Raw genomic sequence first — 21628 nt, 5'->3', positions numbered from 1 at the left:
AAGTTGGGACACAAAGGGAACTGCCCCAGATGCTTCTGGAGCTATGGGAGCTATTCCCACTGCGTTAGTAGTGAGAAATATGACACAAAGCTTCCCAGAATGATGTGGCCTCACAGTGACAATGCTGAGTGGCAGGTGCAGGGCGTGCAAAGAGGGCAGTCATGCTGTTGAAACAAGCTGCTTGCATTAGTTGAAGTGATGTCAGAAGACAGTTAACATCATGTCATAGATATTTGCAGCTTTGAAGTGCCTCAGACCCCATCTCTTACTTTAAACAGGTGCTAAGTAACAGGTAAGAAGAATTGAGGAGGGAGGAGGAAATTTAAACAACCCCAGGATCCTGGTGTAAATTGCTTCAGAAGCTCACCCTTTATTTAAGTGCAGTGTGCCTTTAGCAGGATGGTAAGAGGGCTTTTTTGTTAACAACAAAACATGGAAAAGAAAAAGATAAAAGAGTTGGAAAAAGAGAAACTCTGGAAGAATCTATGTTCAGAACAATTGAAAAGCACATGCTTCTCTGGAAACAAGCTACTGAATTCATTACTTTAGTGAAATTGCTGATTCTAGAGGACCTCTTTGTATTGTAGCAATGTTGTGAGAAGAGCACATCAGTACCAAGACAGGCATAATTCTTAAGATTGCAGTGCAAGAAGGAAACTAATCCAGGTATCTTTGGTAAGAAGGGAAAAAGAAGAAATTTTCAGTTTTATGATTAAGAAACTAGGAACCAGAGATTAATTACTAGAGGATTAATCTAGAAGCACAGAGATCAGGATTTAGCATGGAGAGATAATGAACCTCACGCTAAGCAGCACTTACAAGACACACAGAAAGATCCTTGATACCAGAAATCTTAAACCAGTCTGTGGACTTGCTTTGTATTGGCATAAGGAAAGATGTAACTGGATATCATAGTCTGGCTAGAAATTTGATTAAATGAGGAACAGTGTCAACTTCAAGACCAAAGAAATGTAAATACAGGATGTATGCTTTACTTTCAAAGTAGAGTTGTGTCACATGCCTTTTGGGCAGCAGAAAATCAGCCTGTCTTCACCTCACTTCGTCCAGACTTCAGAAAGTTACTGCATTAGCTCTCTGCTATTAAGCAATTTTATATACACATACTTCCCCCAGCTCCATTCTTTCTCTAGATGAGTCAAAGTGATGATTTGAGTTGCACTGAAAACGTGTTTTTCACAATTTAATTTTCTTTCAAATAAAGTTGAATTTGCCAATCCATTTTTTCAGACTGAATGCACTTGCCTTCTTTACTCTTTCCAGCTGGGCACACATACAGGCCAGAGCAATGTGACTTTTTTCATCCAAAGCTGAATCCACTCATTTTCTGTGAGTATTTCAGTGTTTAGCATGTATACTGCTCTAACAGAGCATTCTGTGAGCTGTGACTAGTCACACACAATACCCCAATTAGCTTCTGTAGGCCATGTCAAATACCCCTACACTGTCCCAAAACACCCACCCTATCTGTATGTGCAGAATCTAGGCACTAGATACAGTCACAAATTAGAAAATAAAGCAGTTGAACAATATCCACCTGGCATGCAGAATACTGCATAGCTTGAATGTGGAGCTGAGACATTCAAATTCTTGGTCAATAGGGATCTAAGTCATGCCTGTTTTCTTTTTTGTCAGAGAATCAGCAGGAAGTTAATGAGAAATATGAGCAGCTTTTAGCAGTGAGGCCTTGGATTTTCCAGAAGACTGAGTAATATATAATTACTTATTTCTGCTCTGTGGCTTCACTCTATATTTGCATAACTGCACAGCAAGGACTGTAAGTACTTTCTAAGTCATTACTTCATCTGAGATGATGTACAGACAATCCACCACACCTCACACATTACAATACCTGTTCTATTGCCTGATTTCTTTACCTGAAAGAGGTGGATATGGGATCAGAGCCCCAGATTCCATTTGACCTGGGCAAACACTCTCACAACAGTCCCATGCTACTTACTAGACTGTGGTTTTCTCAGGAAATTATAATCTGATATATGATTTCCCACAACACATTCATCAAATACTCTGTGATGAAACATCTTGTTTTTAAAAGCCAATATATCTCTGAAAAGTGTTGTGCATGTCCGAAGGTTTACATATTTTGGATAAATTTTCCCATACAGCCTCCTATTTTTCCAAGGCACATCATTTTCTGCAAGTTTTTAGCTTTGCAAGTGAAAGTATTTCTCAGAATGTTTGTTGGCAAGAGGCCATGGTGTGGTTGGTAGAGTATTCTGTATAATTTCATGTTGAATGGGTGGAACATTTTTCTAACACTGCTGATTTTCTGTAGTAGTAAAGATCAGGTAATTGTAACACTGTTCTATTGAGAAGGGCAAACCATAAACTATTGAGTACCTGAAAGGTGTTATTTACAGACAGACTGTTACAAAATAAACTGCTAAGCTTTCAACACCATATCTATTGAATATGTTTTAATTCTGCTTCTGAAAAATTAAGTATTACAGCCCCATATGTCATGAAATACCAATACCTGAAATAGCTTCCATTTTTCTTTACCTATGAAGTAATGTAATGCATACAGACATCCTTGAAAAACACTTGCTGTGTCTAAATTATGAAAATAGGATAGTGTAAACATAGCAGGGCAGGCTAAGAAAAAGAAAGTTTAAAAAAGACCAGCAAAGACAATCAAAACCAGCCATCAGTCTTTCTTCAGAAACAACAGAAATAGGAAGCCTGCCAGAGAATCCATGAGGCCATGAAATGGAAGAATAGATGAGGTTAAGCAGAGTGCAGAAACAGTGCAAACAGTCAGTATTGTTACTTTCTGGTTTAGTTAATCTAATTATTAATCAAAACAACTTGATATAAAAAATTCATTCATCATAAAACAGAACACACAACAATATATGAAGAAGGCAATTTTTACTCAGTAATTATGTTGCTGACATTCCAAATTAGCTCAAAATCTTGAAAAAATGACATATTCAACTCTAAGATTTGGTTGGTGCAGACTTTTGTCATAAGTAACCATGAACATGTATTTTATTTGATCACAAAGGACAAAAATGTGTGACAGTGAGCCTTTTAAGGAGTAAAAGTAACTTTTACTTCAGTAGAAAAGCTTTCCTGTCTTCACTGCTTTCCTTATTCATATTGTTCTGTGTGTTAGGTCAACATGGGCAGACTGACTCACCAGGCTTTAAAGCACATAGAGAGAAATGGAGTTAAAATAAAGGAGCCTATTTGAGAGCTTCTTTTTGAAATGTCATCATCTCAAATTTTGTGTTCTGATACAAAGAAAATGAATCAGTTCACTCCAGACTAAGGCTCTGAATAATCTCCCACTCCTTGTAGTTAAAGGACCTCATCTGGGTTTTACATCTTTTTGTGTTTTAAAGAGAGCAATACACGAGCCCTCACACTAGTCCAGTCAAACCCCTCCCATTTCATGGAATCCTCTTCTGGTTTTACCCTTTCAGAAACATCCAGATTCTACCAGTCAAAGCAAGAGTTTGCAATCTTAGGAAACTGAGACTGATACCCCAAAAACATTGCTGCTTTTACCTCTTTGAGTTGATCAAGTCCTGGGCCCCTCAGTCCAGGAAGGACATTGAGGTGCTGAGGTGTGCCCAGAGAAGGGCAGTAGAGCTGGTGAAGGGTCTACAGGGTATACACTCTTGTAAGGAGTGGCTGAGAGCTCAGGTTGCTTAGCCTGGAGCAAACGAGGCTCTCAGGAGACCTCCTCCCTCTCTACAGCTGCCTGAGAGAAGGCTGTAGCCAGGTGGGGGTTCATCTCTTCTCCCAGGCAACCAGCAATGGATTGAGAGGAAATAGCCCCAAGTTGTGCCAGGGGAGATTCAGGTTGAACATCAGGAAGAATTTCTTTGTGGAAAGGGCTGTTAAACATTGGAATGAACTGCTCAGGAAAGTGGTGGAATCGCCATCCCTGGAGGTGTTCCAGAAACAACTTGACGTGGCACTGTATGCCATGTTCTAGTTGACAAGGAAGCAGCCAGTCAGAGGTTGGACTAGATGATATCAGAAGTGTTTTCCAGCCTTAACGATCCTATGATCCTTGCCAATAGACATTTCACAAGGTCTGCTCAGGCTGAGGCTGTAGCTGCTCCATGAGCCAGGAAAGATCTGCTCACTCTAGAGCATCAGCTAGAATTGAGTCGGAGCAAGAACCTGTGGGCAACCATTCCCCAGATACAATGTCCAAAGAAACAAAAAAGACAAGGGCACTACACCATGCAGGTAACCAGGCATCTTGATCATGAAACTTCAAACTGTAAACTCTGCAAAGACCAGATCATTTAATGGATAACCTGAGAACTAGCTAACATGGTCTTATGTGCTGCCAGTTGTTGAGGAGAATTGGTAGGTCAAAGACAGAAGAGATCTTGTGTAAAGTGAGGTGATCCCTCTGTAAGATCTCATTTTTCCAGTCTTTTATACAATGTATAAGTAATGGCTTCAAGACAGGCCTTGCAACTCCAAGATTTCCATTTAGTATAAAACACTTTTCAAGGATGTTATTCAACCTAATGAAAGCTCATAGGCTTTCTTCTGGTGATGTGAAACAACTGCCACGTGCAGTTTCAAGTCACATGCACCTGCTGTGCTGTCTGCTGTAATTCTGCAAGGGCAGCACTTGATTTAACTAATCTGCAGGCAAAAGAATGCTGGAGAAGGCTTCAAAAGTGATTCTTCAGGCAGCACAAATGACTCTTTTGTATTCCCCCTCATTTTTCTGAAGAGCCAGTCATTCTTCCAGTGACCAGTGACCAAAGACTGCAGACCAAATCACTTTGTGTGTCCATCTCACTTTTTCCAACCAGTAAGATCACCCTGCAAGTCATTCCTCTGAGGACCTTGCATTTTCTAGGAGAATCACTTTTGGTGCTATAAAGCCCTGACAGCTGTTGATGCCATTTGGGATCATGGGAGTGATGTGTGTGTGTGTGTGTAGAAGATCTGTGTGGTGGCCATGCATTTGTGTGTATCTGTGGTGTGTGTGTGTGCATGTCCCGACTAGGAATAGCAACCTCAACCTCATTACTAGTTGTACCAGGAATTCCACCTCTGCTGGCTGACAAATTCTGCTCTCCCTAACACTCTTCTGCAATGTGTCCTTTAAAACACGTATTTAAGGAGTCAAGCACAAGAAGAGGGCTCTGTCTTCTCTCTGATTAGGGAAGGCATTTCATTAGAAGGGATGCTGAAGACATGATCAGAGCCTGAAAACATGTTACATTATTTGCAGATTTCTGTGTAAACTCATTATTCCAGCCTTCTCCTAGGAGGAAAAGGAAATGAGCAGAAGCACCAGTGTCCCAGTCTCTCTCAATTTATCCATGTAAATCTTAGAAATTTGAAAGCACTCCTAGCTGATGAATTCCTAAAAATAAGGCCACATGGTAAAAAAAAAAAAAAAAAAGAAAAAATTCATAAATTAACAAACGAATGCTTTGATATATAATTTGTATTCAGTATTCCTAGAGATCTTCACATGTGACTGCATGACTGAGCATGAGGAGCCCTTACACTGAAGACTGTGTCTCTAGAGGCAGTATAGTTTTACATTTTTGTAGCCAAGAATCATGTCAAACCTTTGCAGCAACAAGTGGAATAAGACAATAAGTCTAGGTGTAGTCCAAATCTGCATGTTTTTTTAGTATATCCTTACTTATAGTTAAAGTGCTTTTAATTGTATAATCAAGACCCATTCCCTTCAGTTATATTAGTAATTGCTCTGATTTTCTGTGTGCCTAAATCTGAATCTGAAAAGGATCTCTCTCTCAAAGTAGTGAATACAGTTCAATCAATGCTGAAAGCAAATGCTTTGAGACACTGATGCTTAAGGAAAAATTGAATATATCAAGAAATGGCCTATATTACCTTCCAGTCTACAATCAATTTTTCTGGGTACTGGTGCTGCCGTACAAGGAGGGTTTTTCTACATGCTCCTGTTAATGCCAGATGTATCCTTATTAAAATCCTGGATCACACTGCTGTGTTGCAGCCTTCTGACCCTAGCTCAGGCTCCATAAGAGCTAATAAATATAGCTGATTCTGAGTGAGCACAAGAACAAGTCCAGCTGCATAGCTCAGGACTTGCTTGAACAGGTGGGAATGAGGTCCTCCAACCACAGACCAAAGCAGAGCTGGTTTGGAGATGATTCTGCAGTAAAGTCTTCTCCAGGCCTAGGGAACCACACTAACAAGGTGTGCAGGAATAGTATCAGCTCGGGATTATAGTCTCTGGATGACTACCTAGTAATTAATGAGCAATCATGCACAGCCCTTGAAATGTCCCCAGCCATCCTGGGGCTGTCAGGAATCGGGAGTGGTGGCCATGGGTGTGGTGAAAATGCACAGACAAGCAAAGATAAACTAAATGCACAAAGAATTGACAAGGCCAAAAGCTGCTGTTAGGCCTCAGTTTTCCTTGGCATTCCCACCCAAAGCCACAAAACCAGACTTCTCTCTCTGCTCTAACACCTAACCACTGAGGTGATCAGAACCAGCAAGAAAAAGGCCAGCTGCCAGCTGAGGCTCACACAAAAGACTTGGTCAGCCCTGAGTGCTATTGCTATTGACAGCCCATTTTCTAGTCCCAGCCAAACCAGAGCTCTGTCTTTAAGCCCTAATCATCACTATCACCTGAGCCTGCTGAAAGGCTACAAAGTCAAGATGAAGGGCCTAAATGCACCCTGACTCTTTGCAACTCTCCCCAAATACAGGTCCAAAATTGAAAACATCTGGGGAGTGCTCCCACAGAAATGTGCCTGAAAGGTCTTACTGGCTTTTGCTTTTTCTCCTGTAGCTTTTCAGCATCAGCACAATACTAAAGGCTCCATGCTTGCCTGGCCAACTAAGTGCACAGTCGCACTCTCTGACTTCAACAGCTCCAAAACTGAAAATGCCCGGTGACTGCTCCAACACAAAAGGTGACAGAACAGCTGTTCCTGGCCACACCCATCACCATGTAGCCTTTTAACAGTGCATCCAGATGGGAATATGAACTTGCCTAGGCAGCAGCTAAATGCATCGCAACACCAAATAAGCTCAGATACTCAAAATACCTGGTGAGGACTCCAAAACAAGAGAAGGCAAATCAGAAAGGTGTTGCTGGCCTTTACCTTCCTGCTGTAGCCTGCTCTTTCCCTGTGCATCCTACAAACTGCAGCACCAACACTGGAGCTATGCACTTGCCCTCCTAATTTAAGTGTACAATCACATTTTTTTTTTCAGTTTCAGATGATTCATGGTACTGGGTGAGTTCACCTGGGATCTTAGCCTGAGCTGGGAGTGCGGTCTACCAATAATTATAGCAGTTTACAGGCTGCAATAGGAGAATGAAAGCCAGCAAAAATTTTCTGTCCTGGCACTTTTGTGTGGGAGCAACCCATGAATGTTTACCATTTTCAAGCTTAGTTGCAGGCTATTAAAAAATCAGGATTGCACATTTAAGTGAGAAGGAAAGCACATGGCCCCCACTGTTTCTGGTGTGGTTTACAGCCGGCACGAAGGGAAAAAAAAAAGCATTCAACAGCTTTTCTGTGAGAGCACTCGCTGGACATTTTCAATTTTGGAGCCGGCATCTGGCACGAGTAAACAATGTTATGTACACTGAGGTGGGAAGGAGAGCACACGGGCCGGAGCTGGCGGAGCGGGTTGCAGGCCGCAGCGGAAGGTCGGCACCGCGTCCTGCCCGGGTGCTTTCTGCGGGAGCAAGGCGCCATGGCCTCCGTTTGGGGGCTGCCCTCGGGTCCGTAAGGGAACATCGGGCACTCGGAGCTTGTCAGGCGGGTGTCTCGCCCCATCTGGTGGTTACACCGAGCAGCGCCGGGGGAAGGTGAAAGCCAGCAGCAGCTTTCGGTCCTGATGCATTTGCTGGGGCCGTGCTGCAGCTCCTCAACATAACAGCAGCAGAGGCACCAGCGACGCCAAGAGCGCCTGCCAAAGCCAGGGTTTCCAGTCCCACTCTAGGACAGCACAGGTAGCTGTAGGAGACCCTAGAGTATCTTCCAGTACCTGAAAGGGACTTTCAAGAAGGCTGGAGAGAGATTTTCACAAGGGGAAATGGTCTTAAGCTGAAGGAAGGTTGGTTTGGACTACATTACATTCTTTGCCTGCCCTAGGCCTTCCCTCTGAAGCTTTTTGGAAAATTCTGCCAAAATCTGGGATAAGTTCAAAGGTGAACAAAATTATTTTGTCTGGTGCTTAAAATTATCGATAATAATAATTCCCACATTTCAGTTCCTGCAATACATAATCATAGAATCAGAATCACACAACAGTTTGGGTTGAAAGGGGCAGAAAAGATGATCTAGTTCCAAGCCCCTTGCCTTTGGTAGGCATGACACCTAGTAGACTAGGTTGCTCAAAACCCCATCCAACCTGGCCTTAAACACTTCCAGGGATGAAACAGACACAGCTTTTCTGAGGGACACATGCCAGGGCCTCACCATCCTCATAGGAAAGAGTTCCTTACTAATATCTAATCTAAACCTCTCCTCTGCCATTCTGAAGCTGATGCCCGTTGTCCTATCACTCCATGTCCCTTTCAAAAACCCCACTCCAGCTGTCTTGGAGCCTCATTAGCTATTCAAAGGGACCCCAGGGTCTCCCTGGAGCCTTTTGAACAATCTCAACTCTCTCAGCCTATCTCTATAGCAGAGGTGTCCCAGCCCTCTAATCATCTTCATGTCCTTGTCTGAACTCACTCCAACATGTCCACATCCTTCTCATGATGGGCACACCAGAACTGAGCAGTCCAGTTTTATGTACTGGATCCTTCCCAGGACCTATGATGAGTATTTTGGAGCAGCCTCTCTTTTCAAATCTCCTTTGAAAAAGTCTTTGTCCTTTTTTTTAAAGAGATATGTTATGAGATTGATCCTATCACAGACTGCTGTGTATTCCCTGATGGTGCCAAGAATTATTTTTTTGTTTCCTCTCTCTGAGTGCACCTCTGTGTTTCTAACAAATGAGCTATTGTAATTCACACATTTCAGGTTTATTCAGCACACTCTTAGACCTGAGTGCTGTCAAGTTTGTTTATTGTTTTATGTCCTTCCAGGCCTTTTGTAGGAAAGCACAAAGAGCCTCTCTTTCAGCTTGCACACCTCTGGTATCAACAAAGCACTGAGTAACACTGTTGTCCTTCCTCTCTGTGATGCCTTGTTAAATAAAACTCATATCTTCCTTTTGCTTCTGAAAAATTGGTTTTGGCCCCATAGATGAAGAAGACTCAGAAAAGCTGACACATTTCTATAACATGTTCAACACTGAAATACATACGTTTGCGTGGCATTTCTCAAATTTGAGTCAGCAGAGACTCAATAAAAAGTCATTTGTAAAGAAAAAGTTTTTTATATAATCTTTTAAAATTTTTCCTGTTAATCAAGGGTTCACTCTGTTTTTGAGTAAACGCTTCAGAGGAATGTCATTCACTCTGTTTGAGTAAATGCTTCAGAGGAATTTCAGTAATCACTTCAGCTGTGCAAATCTTTTGAGTGTTGCTCTTTCTTAAAAGAGGCATTGCTGAGATAAAATAAAGATTTATTTTTCAAGTGATCTACAGGTCCTTTCCCAAAGCCTACAGCAAGATTTGTGCAGATCCTTGAACTAAAATAGAAACACACTCCTCATCCCGTGCACAAGTCCTCCCATCACTTGCAGCGGTGACCTTTGGAAAGTGGGTTTGAAGAAGGATGGTTCAGAGGGTTTGGCAGCACATCTCTGCTGACCTTTCCTGAGATGCTGCTTGCTGTTGAGCTGTCATCACTGTGCATGTTCCTGCTCTTGGTGTACATAGCTGCCCTGGGAGATGCTCGTGCTTAAATCTCTCCTCCACCGCTCATGTCAAAGTGGAGTTGTGCTCTTGCACATTAAGGACATGCACAAGCCAAATACCAGAGCTCAGCTGACAAGCTGTGACTTCCTAACCACCCACTTGAATATATACAACTGTTTGTCTAAGGGCTTTCATTTAGGTTTTGACCCCCTGTGCTAGTGATGGTATTCATGCACTTTGTGTGCGTCTGATGTCAATCGGCCCACTCTGATAAATGAAGTGTAGAACATAAGTAAATGCTTGCAGGAAGAAAGTTTAGATCCTGTTAATTAATTTCTTATCTCTGAAGGAAAATAAACTATTGTCTCATAAATCAGTCACTATGAAAAACTCATCATATCATTTTGCTATTGTGCAATAATATTGCTGCTGATGTGGCAAGAGGACACAGCCTGAAGGCTTGAGCCAGTCAGTCCTAAGCAGAATTCATTCTACAGCATTTAAAACTCAGTAAAAAATGTCCAGAGTAAGGAAAAAGTGTCCAAAGTTCAGATATTCGGAAAAACTTTGGTGACATCAAAATTAGAACTTACTGATGCCGGAATTTTACCACTGCATTTGGTTTTGAGCTTGTTAGAATAATATATGTCAAGTTGCCAACATGATGTGTAAAGATAATATGCCATCAGATGTGGAAATGAGGTGGAATAAGGGTTATATTTCTTCTTGAACTATGCTGAAGTGTTCTTTCCAGAAATGACTGGGATTTGTAACCCAAGAGGCACCATGCACCTGAAACTGTGGTCACCCCTTTTCTGATGAGACTGATCTATTTCATCCCTGCTCCTTTTCAAGAGGTCTATTTAGCATAATGTTGTGAAGGACAGAAAGGGATGCAGTTTACTGTATTAATCCCTGATCTGACATTTTGGTGAATGGGTCAGGGTTATAATTCCTTTTCCATATACACAGGAAGAAATCTTTGCCTTCTCCAAAGACTAATTCTATGAATTGCTATGACTTTTACGTATTGCACTCGTTTATCCATTCAACTTCATTGTAAAAATATGTTAGAACTTGATCTTAAATAGATTTTTAAATTCATTCTACCTTAAAATTCAAATAAAATTGCTTTCATTCCACTAGTAATTAAATACAATCTGTCAAAGCCAGACCATAACTATTTTCACTCTTAGAAATCTTCATTTTGACAGAGGGTATACATGGAATTTCTCTCCTGGTGCAGCTTGAAAAAGCCAGCTGATTTATAGTCACATAAGGTTCTGGAGAGTGTATAATCTTCAGTTCTACATTATCATCCTGTCCTCAAACCTTCCACCTACTCAGTGCTAATCATTTTGCTTAAACATCTGGTCTCTAGACAACCAGAAATTGCACTGAAATATAAACTGTGAGGTTGCTCTTCAACCTCTCACATTATCACTCAATAACAGATATCAGAGAGATTTTACTTTGTATAAATATTGTATGCATTGCAATGCCTTTGGAAATCTTTGTCCTGTACTAGAAAGCAGGAGATACCCAGCTGCAAGATAAAAAATGTAAATATTTGAGAGTAAATTGCACAAGATGTGCTTTCTATTTGAACTGTAATGGTGGGATTTGCCAGATTAAATATAAACATATTTGATGGTGATGTTTGTCACTGAGCTCACTTTTTTGCTGTTGGAGAGAAAGAGGCACTTTCAGAGATGGATTTTAGAGGACACTGACATAGTAATTGATCCATATTCCATACAATATTATAGAGATACAGACTGGGAAGGTCTGGAAGAGGTTACCTGAGCCCCCATTCAGTCTCTTAGGGTGAATCAGGCACTCCTGAACCTTCCTTCGAAAAAGTTTATTACTAATGAAAGGAGCTGTGTTGACTTCAGTAGAAAAGACATGCACAGATGGCTTAAGCCCTCAATAACTGATGATTCTTTGTATCTGACACTTCAGTTCAGCTTCTGAAAAGTTATGTACCTGCTTTATGTTGTTCTACTATTGGCCATGGAGAGAGAAAAGAGTCTCTGGAGAATGTAGTTTCTGCCCCAAAGTGGGTAAAATAATTTCTTAGTGATGTGACTCCACTGCAGGTACCTCTGTCTCTCTGTTGGTTATAGACCAACACCTCAAATTATCTGCCCAGCTTTAAGCATGGTGGAGTGAGATGAAATTCATCTGACCATTATCTGGCCAGAACTCAAAGCCCATATCTGAAAAAAGATTTTCATAAGATGACCCTGAAGGTGATCAGATTCCAGACTTAATTAGTTAAAACATTTATTGTAAAAAAAGTTTTTGAAAAAATGGAAAAAGCAAGTATCGTTTACCAAACTAAAGATTTAAACATGTTTTGTGAACAATGTGAGCCCATTGTAGCTTAAGTGGAAGAGATTATCTGTATGTAAGGAAAAATACCTGCCAGTGACAAAGTAAGATCAGATCTCCTTAAATGGTTAATTTGATTCAAAGTGTCATAAAAATTTTTGCAAGGTAGAGGGCAAATGGGAAGAGCTAAATGACCAGAAGATCATCTGTCTTCTCTCCCACCTGCTATTATTATTTTTCCATCAGAGCCTGATGGATAAAGTGCATCTTAAAAATTAAGCACTGCACTCTGATGGCACCAGGAAGAGTTTTTCTGTCATTTGCTGTGTACACCAGGATATTATCTTGACTCTCAGGATTGTAAATGCTGCTGCTGTCATATCACAGCTTGAATTGGCACTTTAAGGGACTACTTGGGTAAGCTGAATTCTGTATTTGAAAGGCCCTTCTGAGTTCTGGTTATGTCACTAACTACGCAAAGTGTATAAGAAAGTAAATACTGTGGAAAGGAATAAGAGGACTACCATTGTGTAAATAAGGGAAATGCTTAAGTGTCTAAAACAGAATTTCAGATGACTGATTGTTCAGCATTACATTATTATGCAATTTCTATATATCATTAACAGTCTCCCTTTGTAATCTGCATATTTTTCTAATATAAGAATCCTTTGATGATAGTCCATTTTATCCTGTTTGGTGATTTTTATAATTACTAGAGTCAGTGCATTATTATTTTTGCTGTTATTACTCTCATTAATGATCTGGGAAGGTTTTTTCCTTTTGGATGTTTTTTCCAGTACAACACAGCACCTTGTTTTAATGGGAAGTATTTTGAAAACCAAACTAATTTTCCCAATAACTGTTTCCTGATAATTTCCCATTTTCTGTTGAAGCCCAGACACGTTTGTGATCTCTCTTGGTGTCAGACTGCTGTCTACATTTTATGGAAATGCTGAGACTTATCACATTCTCCAATAGTAGTGGTGCAGTGATTTATTCTGGATCCTTTTAAGACTGACTCTTGGTGCTTTTCATGTGCTCAACCAGTTGCACATGAGCTTAGGTGAATATCAGGTCTCCTTCAAATCTCAAAGAATGCTTTAGAAGTAAATGAGATACTTCAAGTGTAAAATGGCTCATCTTGAGACTGGAATACCAAAACTAGAATGCAATAAACCTGAATTTATTTAGGAAAATATCTGCTAGGAGTCAAAACTGAGAACAGACATTCCCAAGCACAGACAATAAAAGAGAAGAGCTTAAAAGGAACAATGAGTATGGGTTTTATATTGTTTCTAAGAAAACAAATCCAAATACAATGTTTGGATATCTCCTTTATGAAAGAAGCACAAACCAAGTTTGGAAGCACAGATCCATTCTCAATTCAGTCTTTGAAATATGGATCAAAGTTGTCTGCACCACGGAGGCATCACTCAGCTCTGCTCTTCTTATGTTTCTTGAAGACATCTGCTTTGTATCTCATAGGGACTACTGCAAAATTGTTTTCTGGTATAAATTTTGAGTGACTTTTTTTCTGCTGAAAAGGAAAGACAAAAGTGGCATCTTACTAGCCAGCTAATAATGTCTGGTTCTGTCCAAGGCTGTGCTACTCTAAAGGGTAACTGCTTCTGTCTAGCATAGAGCTGGTAGAGCTGTGGTTGATAAAGATTAATCCTATCACACATATTTCTGGTTCAATTACCACACTAGAAACTCTGCAGATAAGTTATATCAACTTGAAATGAAAATTTTAAGTCATTTTCTGTTGAGGTGGTCAAGTAAAACACTTGGGTTGAACTCTGCAATTTGATTTATTTAGATCAGAAATCAGCAGAAACTAAGGTGAGGATTGTGTACCATTCATGAAATGGAAGTTTAGGAGCAGCTCAATATCAATCGTGGGGGAAAGGAATATCCCTAGAATAAAGAAGAGTGGTTCAAATGCCCCATTCCAAAGTTTTGGGTGTGTCCTCAGTGCTCTGTGCCATTCACTGTGCTGAGCTGGATGGAGGACACAGGCACCATTATAATCTCTTCCCCATCAGTTAACCATGGTTAAGAGGTTCATGGGTTAAGTGCCTCTGCAGTGCAAGTACAGCTCCAAGGTTTAAATATTATTTGGGACAAAGAAACCTGTTTTTCCTTCATAAGCCTCCTTCAGAAAGCTTTTCTTCAGGATCATCCTTCTTCTCCTCCCGCTGTGCACAGCAATCTGGATTCATGCTTGGAGATGAGAGATGGGCATCAAGATGCTGTGCCGTTCTGCCTTCCTGTGCCCTTTGGCTTGAGATCTGGATCCCTGTACCAGGCTGCTCTGTGGCAGCACCTCCATCAGTAGCATCTGGAAAGCTGTCACATGAGTCATCAGCAGTCATCAGTGGTATCAGTACCTTCATGCTTGCTCCCTGTGGTTATTCATGCAGATTTTCATGTTGAAATTTGGCAGGACGTACAGCCCAGGTGAAGCCATGATTTCAAGGCAACCTGATGCATTCTTTTAGAAAAAAAAAAAAATAAGCTCTCCTCAGTCTTGTTAGAGCCATGTATCTATGCAGTGAGGCTTCTCAAGTCCACAAGCTGTGTGATCAAAGCTCCATTCTGCTTCCTCTTCTCCCAGCTGAGTGGGAGAATGCACAATGAACTTTCCCTTGATTTTGCTGAATGACACATATGTGAAGCCACATAAGGGGTTCTGGGATCATGTTGGCACATTGGGTTAAGTCAGTAGGACTGAGGCTGTAATTTCTTCTCGTCTCCATGGTAACCTCTCACAAACTGATATTTTACCCACATACAAGTGCTCAACAAAGAGCATATGCAATTCAATGGTACAGGAGGTTATGTTAAAAATCTCCTAACCATGGTTGTTCCACTGTAAACTATGCTCCACAGTTGGAGTTCAGGCTGATAAGCTTTTGAAGTCTTTTGAAACTGTTATTTTCTATCTCAGGTGAAATGGGCTAAAAATATCTGTTTCCCCTGGTTCTCATAACACCTTGTCAATGTCACACTGGAGGAAAGGGATGTCATCCAAAGGGACCTAGCCAGACTGACAAGGTGGACTTTTGTGAGCCTTGTGAAGCCCAGCAAGGCCATGTGCAAGGTCCTGGACTCAGGTAGGGACAATTCCATAGCACAAACAGAGGCTAGGTGGAGAATGGAATGAGAGCAGCCCTGAGCAGAAGAATTTGGTGGCACTGATGAACAAGAAGCATGCCACGAGCCAGCAGTATTCAGTCACAGCCCAGAAAGGCAAGCACATCCTGGTCTGCATCCAAAGCAGTGTGGCCACCAAGGGAGGGAATTCTTCCCCTCTGCTCTGCCCTTATGAAACCCCATCTAGAGAGCTGCATCCAGCTCTGGGACTCCCAACTCAAGGATGTAGACATACTGAAGCAAGGGCAGAGGACAGGAAGATATTCAGCAGGCTGGAACACCTCTGCTAGAAAGATAGGCTCAGAAAGCTGGAGTTTTTCAGCCACAAGGAGGGGAGGCTCTGGGGAGACCTTAGAGCTCCTTCCAGTGCCTAAAGGGGCTGCAAGAGAGCTGGAGAGGGACTTTAGACAAAGGTGTGGAGTGACAGGACAAGGGGCAATGATTTCATATTGAAAGAGGGAAGGTTTAGATTCGAAATTAGGAAGAAATTCTTCCTGTGAAGGTGGTGAGGCACTGGCATGTGTCTCTCAGAGAAGCTGTGTCTGGTCCATCCCTGGAAATGTTTAAGAACAGGTTGGATGAGGCTTTGAACAACCTGGTCTAGTGGAAGGTGTTGAAACTAGATTATCTGTAGGGTGTCCTTCAACCAAAAGCATTCTACAATGCATTTTCATGCCTTATCAACCTGAGTGCCTTCAGAGATCTTAGGCAAATACAGTGTGTGAAGGAGCACTGTTCTTCCCCCTTCTGCATCAATAGTGTTCTATTGTCTGGTTAGAATTTGGAGTTTCCTTTCTGCTCCTTTATCTTCCTCAGTGGGTTCTCAAATTTCCTCTATGACTTGGCATTGGTGCCCTGGCTGGACTCTTGCCACCCTCTGCCAACCAAAACCCCACATTGCCCTTTTTTGGTTATGCCATCAGTTAACCTTTTCATGAAAAACAACCTCTCCAACAAGCAGAATGTTTCTGACCCAGGATGTCAGGTAACTGCTAGTTATATATATTGGTTAGTCTTTAGGGTATTTATTTCTCTGATGTTAATTATAGATTGATGTTTATTTCTACTGGCCTGGCTAAAGCTGCCAGTTTTCAGAAACTGGAGGTCTGAAAACAGTACAAGCAATACAAACAATACAGGGAAATGAGAAATTGACTGTGACTCACAGCTTCTACTTTTAGTTTCCACCTACACTGCTACACTCAATTAACTCCTCCAAGGCTCAGTACTCTACAAGAGCCCAGTAGTGCCATAGGAGTGTGATGGTTTGGACAACCTTAAAAGAAAGGAGCTGAGATATTCAGACACTGATAATTAATTTAAATACTGTAAATAAATGAAAAATGTTGATTTCTGCTGTTACCAGTGATGTCAGCTACTTGCTCTCCTCTGGACTTCTGCCCTCCCAGCAATAAAATTCATGTGAACTGTGATTCAAGCCAGAATTTAAGGGAAAAATTAAGAACTGAGATCCTTCTGTCTCAGCAATGAGATCCACCTGAACAGGGAGTGAGGACACAGAAGAAGGGAAGCTATGCCAGAGGGAAGGACACTTAGTTTGCCTTGCAATCACTGCCAATAAATGGGTAGAGAAAAAAATGGTGACAACAGGAAAAAGAACAAACAAAATGTCCACATGCATGCCAGTCTGCACTGCCTAGAACTTTTCAAGTAGAGGCTGAAGACTGAAAACTACCCCAGGAAAAGAGAGTCTCCACTTTACATGATCTTTGCCTGCACTCCAGCCAATTTCTCATGCCCATTTGGGCATTTTCCACCACACCCCAATAGGGACAATCCTCCCACTGTGAGAAAAATGAAATATTTGGCTCATTAAATTGACTATCACTTCTGAAGCTGATAATCAGGGAACTACTTACTTGTTAATCATCCCAGTCAGGGGCGGGCAGCTAAAGATTCTACTGGAGTTACATTGCTGAATCAGCCAAAAACCCCCTCCTCTGTGCTGCTCTATGCCACTTTTTCAGCCCTCCCAGCCTGTCTTCTTTCTCCAGTACACAGAGACCCAAGGGCTGAGGTCTGCAGCAGGGGCTACTTAAGCTTCCCATCTATCTCTGTGCTTTGCTGGAGTGTAACCACAATATTGCAGAGAAAACAAAACCCTGTTGAGGTCTGGGTCACTCTTCCCCAGTGGGAAGGAATGGACTGCACCTAACACAGTCCTTGGGCTGCAAAACTAGTTCTATCCTTGCTTGCTTCTTCATCCCCAGGCACCCAATATAGTTTTCCCTGGAGCATTGCTGTCCTGCAAGTATCACAGCTTTCTCCAGCACCCTAAAGGGAAATGGAGCTGTACATGGATGCTCCAAATGGAGTCACCTTTTGCAGTTTCTCTGTGTCCCTGGACACATTCATTCAGGTCCTCCCTATCTGTGATAGGAACCAGGTCGTGATCTTCTCCAACCATTTTTGGTTGTGTTTGACCAGAAGCTTTTCAAACATACTTTGATACACAGGACAGTCCTGATTCCTGCAGTCAGTGGGACTGTATTATGAACAGGTTCTCACTTGAAGGATGTAAAAAAAAAAAGTCCCTTTTTCTCTACCCAGGTTCAAGGAGCACACTTTATTTAAAAGTGAATTTTGTGTAAGTTCTGATGAAAAATCGTCCTTAAAAGCAACTTCACAGGTTTATAAGTTATCATTGCTGCTTTGAAGTCCTTTACATTTGCTACAAATAACACACTCCATGATATGATGGATAAAAAAATGCTTTCAGCTAGGCTCGGTGATCCAAACCCCTACATTGTAGAAATCAACACGTTCAGAAGAACACATTACAAAAGGGAAAAAATTTCTTGTGAATATTTGACCTTCTACCTTTTGAATAGGACTGTGGTGGTGTTTTTATGCCTACACTATGAACAGTCAAGACTAGAAACCATTTTCCCCTGGTCAGAAGTTTTTGAGAACAGCTGCATTTTTGACACAGTGCCAGCCCACAATTCATGTTTGCCTGCACCCTTTACAGCACAGACTTGATTGGTACTCTAATATTTTGACACAGTGAAAAGACCATTCCAATTAGAGTAGTTTTGTTTCTAGTCAATAATATTATTTCTAGAAATTTAAATGTTCTAGAAATAATAAACAAAGAAGAGGGGCCTCACTTTTTCATGAAATATGGGTGCATGAATTCCACTGACCTAATTTCCGGTACACTCAAATATGATACAGTTCAAAAGTTCAGCTTGGATTTAAATTTTGTTGAGTTTATGTTCTGTTTGAGACAGATGGTCTGAAACAGATGGAAGAAGTCCAGTGAAGAGCAGAGGGAGAGGAAGTCAGTGTTCAGGATAGAGTATACAGAACAGCTGGGGAAGAAATAGCAAGAAATGCGTTAAAAGAATGAATATTTTGTACAAAATCTCACTTTTGATGAGGTTTTCCCCTTGGTGTCACCAGCTTTCACCTCGGTTGTCCTCTGAGGACAGTTCAAAAAGTTGGTGGACACATGAAACCTGATGAGCATCACCTGATGTCATCAGCTGTCCCATACATGTTGTTGGTAGAAGAAAAGGTGAGCACCAGTGACAGCAGTGCCTTCACTGGTGTGACTGAAGCTGTCCTACCAAAGGGCTTCCCCCAGTCAGGAACCTGGATATGTTGGTTTGATTGTTCTGGGACAATTTTCATTCATGGAACAGGAAGAATTTAGGTACTCGGGCTGGTATGAAAGCCACCCAAGATAGAATTGTCTTAGAAGTCCTGAATAATTCACATTTCAACATCTCTAAGTCCAAACTGATGGGAAAGCATCCACTCCTTCCCCATGCAAAAAGCCTCTTTGAAGAGGCAGATTCTTCTGCATTCCTCAGGTTCAGGGTGGATCCCAGCACACATTTACATCTGTGCCACCAGTGAGAATATAAAAATCCACCCAACATTTGACTTACATTTTCTGTATGTTTTTTCTGCTTCCCCTCTGATTCAGATTTTCCCTTTCTGTTTATAAGCTTTCACTCTCTCCCTTCCTCTGTGAACCAGTTCTCACAACCTTTTAATAAAGGTCCTGTTTTTCACACCTTTCCCAGTTGTTCCTAGATTCTTTCTGAACTCTTTCACAGTGTCTGGCTGGAAAACTTTGCCAGGTTTTGTAACCTTAATCTTGAGACTGTGGTTCTTGAGGGGCAAACCTGAGAGCTCTGCAAAGCAAGGAAGCACAAAGCAGATAGGAGCAGACACCACAGAGTTGTGTCCTGATAAATTATCCCTACTCAGGATGTTAATGATACTGGAGATAGTCTTAGCCTGTCCCATTTGTCAAGTAAAACAAATGAAAAATTATTAAACTGCTTTACAAGCAAGGAGAGGTGTACAGAGCTGTGAGGTCTTGGCTGGTGAACAGATTGCAACTTGACCTCGTTCATTTACAATTGAGACATCTTCAAAAACTGCACTGGTTTAACCAGAAAAATAATTTTCACAACTTCCCAATGCAGATAGCATACTGTAGATTTATTTCTAACTTGTGGAATGTCTGAAACAGTGCAGTGGAAAAACAAGAGTGGTTTGGATGTTTGTATAGAAAATTTAACTCTGTGCTAGGCACATCTTTTAGGCTTTGTTAATTGAAGAAAGCCTTTTTTATTATTATTGGAAGAGGAAAGATAAGAAAATTGCTCATTTTATTTAATCCAAACTAAGCAAGATCTTCCTTTGTGATAAGACTTTATTCCCATAACAACTCTTGCACAAGACCAAAATTGCAACAAGCAAGTTGTGAAAGAAGAAGCAGTAAGGCAAAAAGACCTTTGGTCAATGAGATGCTGAAAGCATTGCTCCACAGACAGACAGCAATTAGGGACTTGTTTAAATGTGCATCAGTTGGGTACTCTTCTAGGAAACATCTGAAAATGCTTTGTGTGGGTGAATCCAGAGGCCTACTGAAAAGTAGTTGGAAGTACATGATGAAAATCAAATGAAGTGACACATTGTCATAGGCACAAACATGTGATGTCATTGCACTTTTATTGGATCTACTGGAAAGCCTCCTTATGAGCAGTCTAAGGAAGCAGGAGGCGGGAAAAGTAAACAAAGAGGACAAGATGACATTGAGTGTTCACAGGCAGAGAGCATGCAAAATCTCCTTTGATGAACGTTTATCCTGATTTCTAGTTTTGGTTACTTTTTAAGAGAGCAAGCTGACATGAGACTTTGGAGATCAGGTTTAGCATATCAACCAGTTAAGGCAAAACACTTGGAGCCTCTGTTTATTGAACTAATTTGGACTTATCCAACAGTGAGCTTGACTGGATAAGCACAAACCAATGTTTGGTTGCCTTTCAGATAGCCTGGGCTATGCTGAAGTCATACTCCATGGTGACACCTTAATTTTATCTTTCCTCAGTGACTTAAGTGCCTCAAAATCTGGGCTACAGAGGGAGATAGAACTGACCTCTGGTGATTCATATCCATAGACCTTTCCCATGAATCACAGCGACTGAAAGTTGTGGTGACTTTTCCTTCCCTTCCCTCATACAGCCTCATGTTCAGAGCACCATATAGAGTATGGCACACCATGGCTCGGTGTTCCCTTCAGGAAGGAAATTGCTTTAAGGGATACATCAGGAAATATGGGAGAATGGTACTTCCCAACAGTCTTGTCCAGGCTCTTCCCCTCTGCTTCTGCAGTCCCAGGGGCCAATTTGTTGTGTTCAGTTCTTCAGAGATTATTTAAATGCCATGTAAGGGGCATAGCATTCTATAAATGGAGCCAAAAATGAGGATAAATCAATAGGATCTAGATAGGTTTTCCAAGGGCTGCAAAGGAAGGCAACACCTGGGGAGTAGAAAATACCCTTCAGGGTAGGGAAGAGAACTGGTTTGGTCATCTAGGCATGGAGTTATCATGGCAGGTCCACTTCCAGCTGCACTTTGTACAGAGCTTTTTCCTGCAGTGATGCTTTGGCAATGTTTACCCTCTTAGGAGATGTGGTACAGGGGTCCTCAACATGACAGTCCTGTTCGGGCTTTCACAGATATAAATGGTTCTGTGCTCTTTGTGGCATTCCTGAATGTGCCAGTAAACAGACTGTGAAATTCACAGGTAATTTCAACATTAAACACAGTCCTCTGCAGACTTTAGGCACCAGATGGGAGAATCAGCAACTGTAGAAGGACAATAAAGATTTATACTTTGGACTTAGAATATCTAGAGAGGCAATTAAAGCACCTGGAACCTCCCCTAACTGGGCATCATTCTCTCCAAACAGCTTGATTAAGGAGTGTTTGGTCCGGTTCAGAAATGCAATAACTTGCTTGATGTCTATGGTGAAACACAAGGGGCAGATCAGAGGAAACATATGGTCTTGAATCACA

General features: G+C 41.3%; 1 protein-coding gene across 4 annotated transcripts in view; it reads right to left on the bottom strand.

Moving 5' to 3' along the window:
• Positions 1 to 3649, bottom strand: part of LOC135451443 (ovostatin-like) — a 34647-nt gene extending 30998 nt beyond the window's left edge. For 3 of the 4 annotated variants that reach the window (XM_064720664.1, XM_064720644.1, XM_064720671.1), the window contains exon 1: positions 3553 to 3634. The gene's annotated coding sequence lies outside the window, so the exon portion shown is untranslated. Of the gene's footprint in view, positions 1 to 3552 lie in introns of all 4 variants that reach the window. The other variant, XM_064720654.1, reaches the window with a different exon arrangement.
• Positions 3650 to 21628: the final 17979 nt, after the last annotated feature.

This window comes from Zonotrichia leucophrys, chromosome 1 (genome assembly GCF_028769735.1).
Source record: "Zonotrichia leucophrys gambelii isolate GWCS_2022_RI chromosome 1, RI_Zleu_2.0, whole genome shotgun sequence".
In the NCBI taxonomy this organism is placed as follows: domain Eukaryota; kingdom Metazoa; phylum Chordata; class Aves; order Passeriformes; family Passerellidae; genus Zonotrichia; species Zonotrichia leucophrys.
Note: the sequence above shows the minus strand (reverse complement) of the source record. Positions and strands in the feature narration are given on the sequence as shown.